The sequence below is a fragment of the Silene latifolia genome, chromosome 3, assembly GCF_048544455.1.
Source record: "Silene latifolia isolate original U9 population chromosome 3, ASM4854445v1, whole genome shotgun sequence".
Classification (NCBI taxonomy): Eukaryota; Viridiplantae; Streptophyta; class Magnoliopsida; order Caryophyllales; family Caryophyllaceae; genus Silene; species Silene latifolia.
In genome coordinates, this window is record NC_133528.1 from 52,446,318 (window position 1) to 52,452,642 (window position 6,325).

The 6,325-nt window shown below is 45.9% G+C and overlaps 1 non-coding gene across 1 annotated transcript; it reads right to left on the reverse strand.

Annotated features, from left to right (window-relative positions):
- Nucleotides 1–5,497: 5,497 nt before the first annotated feature.
- LOC141650191 (small nucleolar RNA R71) lies at nt 5,498–5,604 on the reverse strand. The gene has a single exon (XR_012546239.1). It is a non-coding gene; the product is annotated as a small nucleolar RNA R71 (small nucleolar RNA).
- Nucleotides 5,605–6,325: the final 721 nt, after the last annotated feature.

Genomic DNA, 6,325 nt, shown 5'->3' on the forward strand with positions numbered 1-6,325 from the left:
TCTGTCGTGAACTCGCTGGGGGAACATAATTGGGAACTTATCTCCATGTCTCGAGAATAACGATTGTCGGTCGTGAACTCTCTCTGGGGGAAATATAATAAAGGCGTGTCGAAACACCTGTCAGGGAATACTCGCTCGTTGTGACCAGCAAGGTCTTGGTAAAAATAAATATGACGACAGTTTGCAGTTGGCTTGGCTCGAAAATGCGGATCCGGGCGAAGAATAGATGTCAAATGGATCAAATATGTGATATGGCATCGAGGAAGAGGCGCACCAAAGATGGCCCCGCAAATAACGAACTCATAACGAATTTTTGAAAATTCATATAACGGGAAGCTGAGGAAGAGGCGCAGTAAGAGCTGCGTCTCTTGGAAGAGGCGCAGCACCTGCTGCGTCTATTCCTGGACATGTCAATTCTGCGTAAAAACGCGATGAAACAGGGGATTCATTTCATTTATTCGAAATACAAATTATCAAATTCTCTCTCAAATTCCAACCATTTCCATCAAAATTTGATCCAAAAGCTTGCATTTGCCATGACTAATCGAGGTATGTGTATTATTTTTGCATTAATCTTCCATAATGGATCAAATTGGACCGACAAAATTAGGGTTTCCAACCCAAAAATGTCGAAAATTTGGGGCCTTTCTCCCAAACGATTTTGCCTTGCAAAATTGACCTTGTAAATGGCTAATTGGTAGTATAAGGATCATAACCATGTATTTGCTTCGAATTTTCGTTGAGTTTTGAGCATTTGAGTGAAATTGTGACGGTCTCACAGCTAAACCGTAAATCGCTTCAATAATAGCCTTAGGATTGCCCATTTGTGATGAAACTTGATATTTGGAATCCTTGTATTATGGGTAAACTTCCTACTATCTCGGAATTTTGATTTGTGATGGCTTTTCAAGACACTTTCTAGGGCATAATCGCCTTTATAACGAAATGCTGTCGAAATTTCGACTCGAACCCATAACTAGGCTTCAACTTATGCTTGAGTCGACCCAAATTACCACATGAGTGGTCGGGTTTACGGGAAAATTGACAAAGATGGCGAGAAAAGAGCGATTTAGGAGCTTTGAAGGCACGAAAATCCCCTAATTAAGGCTTGTCGTCACTTGACGCGGCCTAAATTAACTTTAATTTTGCAGGTGACGAGGCTTCTACCTCTAGGAGAGGTCCCATGGATGTAGACACTGCTCTTAACCCTTCTCAGATGCTTGAGGAGGCGTTGGAGGAGGCTTTCACCGCTGCGGTGACGGCTGCTGGGGACGATATCCCTGAGGAGGAGGTTCCTGAGGAGGAGGAGGCCCCGAGACGGGCCAACGTTGGACGAGGTGGTCGCCAGTTGAGGGGAGCACCTGCGTGGGCTGAGACCTGGGAACGTAGGCACCTGCTTTGGGCTGTGGAGGGTCACCTATCCTATAGGACGGTGAAGAGCTTGGTAACTTGGAATCATCACCTTTCATTCATCTTCTTTCATTTCCATTTGTCATTCTTTTTCTGCTTCATTCAAACTAAAGATAGCTTTTGTTTCAAATCAAATTAGGAGGCCGGGAACATCAGATCATTCTCGGGCTACACGACGGCGATGGGGTGCTACGAGAGGCTGTCGGCGGAGGAGCGAGCCATGATCGAGCGAGGAGCGTTCAGTGCCTTGATGCAGGCTTAGAGGGATATCGCGAAGAGGAAGCTTCGGGCTAACCTTAGCCTTGTCCGAGCTTTCTTGGATCACTTTTGGGACACGATCTCCACCTTTCACATGCCTTTTGGTGAGGTGGGGGTCACGTTGGAGGATTACGGCATGATTTCTGGTCTGCCGTGCGGGACTGAGGTGGTGGAGTGGCCGGAGACGGCCATGAGGGTTGACTCGGCCGAGGCTAGGAGGCTGATCGGCTGGAACTTGGCGCCGAAGGCTGCTGCGGTGCCTGGTTTGGTGCCTAGTTCTTACGTTCAAGACTACTTCGCGGGGAAGACCCCGGCGTTGGTGGTGATTGAGGGGAGGGAGATGGCTCCTCCTCCCTGCACTGCAGAGCAGAGAGTCCGTTTGTGGCTCTGGTGGTTCTTGTCTTCGATCTACCTCGGAGACAAGGGGAGAGGCTGTCGACGAAGCTTCTTCCCTTCCTTTCTGATCTGAGCTCCCTAGGCCGTTGGGACTGGGTCACTCCATGTTTTGCGGTCCTCATCCACTTAATGAGGGCCATGATCCGTCCGGAGTCGATGGAGAAGGGGATTTCTCCTGCCGCTGTTGGCCCTGGACTGTTGTTGGAGGTATGAACCTTCACTTCATTTCATGAAAGATCATTTCCTTTTCTTATCGAGTCACGAAAGATCGTTATTGACTATCTTGCTTCACAAGCGTGGGTGTACTCCTACTTTCCGAGCCTCGCGCCCAAGAGGACGGAGCCGGTGGAGAAGGCCTATCCCGTTGTGAGGGATTGGGTGATGTGCCGTACGAGGAGCCGGCGTTCCTTCCACGATTTCTGTCGACGGGAGGTGACCGCTCTTCAGTTGGACGGCGTGAGTACTTCACCTTTATTTGTTTCTTCATTACCTTTTAGAACGGATCATAAGAATGACTTCTTGCTTGCTTTTCCCAGTGGGTGTCCAGGCCTTGGGTGGAGTACGTTGGCGCTCCTCCTTTCGTGGTTGAGGTCCTTCGACCTAGGAGCTCGAGCCGGTTGCTGCTGAGGACGTCGATGGGTCCTGTGTGGTACTTGGGCGAGCGCTTGGCTCGTCAGTGCTCTCGGGACGTCTTGACGGTTCCCATCGATCCTCCTAGGCCGATGTTCAGGGAGCCTTCCGAGGCTGAGAGTGAGGCTGACTTGGCAGGTGTTGGTGGTGATGCCCTCCTTCTTCCGGGTGAGGACTACTCGGCTTTCCTCTATGGGAAGTTGGCGTACTGGCCAGTCGTGGTGAGTATACATTCTTCTTTTGATTATCTCGAAAACACGATGAATGATCATCGGTTAATGGAAATCCTTTGATTTTGCAGGAGTTCGAGGCGGCGGGCATCGAGCCCCTAGAGTACCCTGTGACTCTTGAGTACACTAACGCGACCAAGAGGACGACGATCTCCGAGCTGCGTGACTTTGACGTGGCGGTGACGGATGCTGGCTTGGACGAGTGGCAGCATCTGATTCGGAGGGTTAGTCTCTAACTTGTATCATTTTCGCGTAAGAACACATTTGCTTGAATTTGTCCAATTATTGAGAATCTCTCATTCGAACTGCAGGTCGCGCCATCCCGGTTCGTGGCTCTATGGAGGGTAGCCACCCGGCTGCGAGCTATGATACGTGCCTAATGTATAGTCTTTTTAGCCTATTTCAGCACGTATTTCTATGCATATTTATACTGTTTTTATGGTATTTTGCCCGAATTGGCTACTTTGGTTCGTTTTATCTATTTTGTAGAAATGAACGTGAAAGTAGTGGAATCGTACTCTTTTTCGTCCTTTTTGCATGCATTCAGAGGAGACGGGATTGTCCCAGAGTGAGATACTGCATTTGGAAGCGTCGTGGCATGCATTACGAGGCATTCGGTGGCGGACTTGAGCTGAAATGAAGATGAAGCACTTCGATCGAGCAGTTTTTCCACTCGATCGAGTGGTTTCTACACCCCAAGATGGTCGATCGAGTACTTTTGTACTCGATCCTTAAATTGCAGAAAGGCCATCTACTCGATCGAGTAACTTTCTGGTAGATCGAGTAGTTTTGGCTGAAGAGTTGGTCGATCGAGTGGTTTTAATCCACTCGATCGAGTGGTTTCGATGGTTTTGGGCTTTAATCAGCCCGCGTGAGTGTTTATTTAGCTAAACTTATTTGCTTTGCTATTTAAACACGCTTTACTAGGTTAATTAGGGAGCTTTTCATTTTTATAAACTTTGCTACTGAGAACTTTGTTACGTTACTTTTCATCATTCACTGTAACCTTGTTTTGGGATTATTATTGCTCGGATTCGATTGTTCTTTACGCCGGATTCGCATTGATTGTAATTCCTTCTCTTCCTTTAATAATAATTAACCTTTTTGTTGCTTTAATTATTTGTTTGTCTCATTATTTCTTTTGCCCTAATTTCTCTTTATGCAATTTATTGGTTATTTCATTATGTTTACTGCTGGAAAATTATCTGTTGTTAGTTTAATTAGCAATATGAGTAGCTAAACCCCTTTCATGTTGGGATTAGGGGATCTGCAGTAGAAATGTGACGATGTAGTAAATGAATTAGATGAATTAGTTGTGAGACCCTGTCACCATAGCAATTTAATTGTATTTATTCGACTTAGTTGAGTGCGCGCTTCTTTGTCACCCTTTAATCTGGCTAAAATTAATCCTGGATCGAAAGATTGGACTAAATAGGCCTGCTATGAACAATAGACTACCCTGACGAGGATGAAATTTAAGTTAGTGGTATTTTAGGATAGAAAGTGGACCGAAAGGACCTTTCAACATCCGTCTCACATTAGTTCGTCTGAATCATTTACAGCTGAGTCACTGGACTACCGCAGTGAACCGAAATCCCGACATGTCCCTTCTCTCTTGATAGTTTAAACCTTTTTCTTGTCTTATCGCTCTTGCCTTTACTTCCCTTTCCCTTAAATCTCGTAGTTTAGAACCAATTCAAACAAAACACCCCAATTGTTACTTTAGGACTAGAAGTAGATAGCTGATAATTACATTACCTCCCTGTGGATTCGATACTCGACTGCCTCTACTACATTTTAGTTGGGACCGTTTGGTTTTATCTTTGATAGGGTTGCGATAGCCGTGTCAAATTTTGGCGCCGTTGCCGGGGAGGCAATTGTTCTAATTATTTAGTTGTTTTATTTTTAGTCTTCCTTTAGTTTAAGGGACTTCCGTTCCTTAAACTTTTCTTATATTCTTTTTGTAGTTTCTTCTTATGCGTAGGTCACAAGGTGGTGAACTAGTACCGTTCAATCCTGAGATTGAGAAATCCCTGCGTGAGTTGAGACGATCATCAAGGGTACTGCCGACAGAGGAAGAGCTGAGTACTCTGTCTAGTTACTACGAGAACGAGCTGTTTGAGGAAGATCCACATTCATCTCCTATTTCTACTTCATCAGCTGAGACAGTCACTTCTCCTTATTTTCTAGAGATGGCCGAAGAAGCAACTATTGCCAGTCACTCTAAGCCGACAGCTGCGAATCTCTACAAAGGGTTCGAACTACCAGGGGAGGCAAGAAAATTCGAGCCAAAGCCTTCCTATATTAACTTGGTTGAGAGAAACCAATTCGGGGGAGCTGCAAATGAAGATGCAGCCAAGCATATGGAGATTTTTATCGATTATTGCTGCTCTATGCCCCCGCCGACTGGTGTGACTCAAGATCAGATAAAAGAAACCATGTTTATTTTCTCACTCCGCGATGCTGCAAGGGAGTGGTATAGGGATCTGGACCGAGCTGCTCATGGGATAACTGACTGGAATTCGCTGGCTTTAGCATTTTACAAGAAATATTTCTCTGCCTCGAAGACTAATGCCATTAGAGCTCAGATCACGAGCTTTAAACATGGAACTGATGAGAACTTTCATGAAGCATGGGTCCATTTCAAGAAGCTGGTGCGAACCATTCCGCACCATGGGTTCGAAAAATGGAGTCTTTGCAATCAGTTCTATAACGGGCTGTACGACGATCAGAGAGCTATTTTGGATGCTGCAACCAATGGCCGATTTGCTGAGAATATGGGACAGACTAAGGGGTGGAAGATCATTGATGACTTAGCCACCCATAAAGCTGAGTATGGGAATTCCAGGGGAAATCAAAGGAGAGCTGCTGAATCTTCTTCTGTAGCTGCATTAGAGGCTCTCACGGCGAGGTTTGATAAATATGAATTGGGAGGAGTTTCCAAAGGAGGGATGTATTAGGTGACTGCTGTGTCAGACGGTCTTTTCGTCTGTAGAAGATGTGGAGGAGAGGGACATGTTTCAGATCATTGTCCCAATTCCTATGAGTCTTGTGCTGCCTTTCAACATTACAGGCAGACAAATACTTATTATGAGCCGAATGTCCATCCCAATTTGAGGTGGACAAGCCAAAATGTGCTCAATCCTACTCCTCCTCCGAACCAGCAGCAGCCGTATATTCCTCCACACAAGAATCAACAAGGCTTTCAGAAGCCTCCGTCTTTCAATCCTCCTAACCATGGTGCATCATCTTCCGGTGGGGTGAGTGAAATTGGTGAGCTTAAGTCCATGATGCAAGCCCTTACAAAGTAGTTTCACCTGAGTGATCAACAAAGAAACGCAAGTGATCAACAGAAAGACGCGTCTATTAAGGCACTTGAAACTCAAGTTTCCCAACTGGCC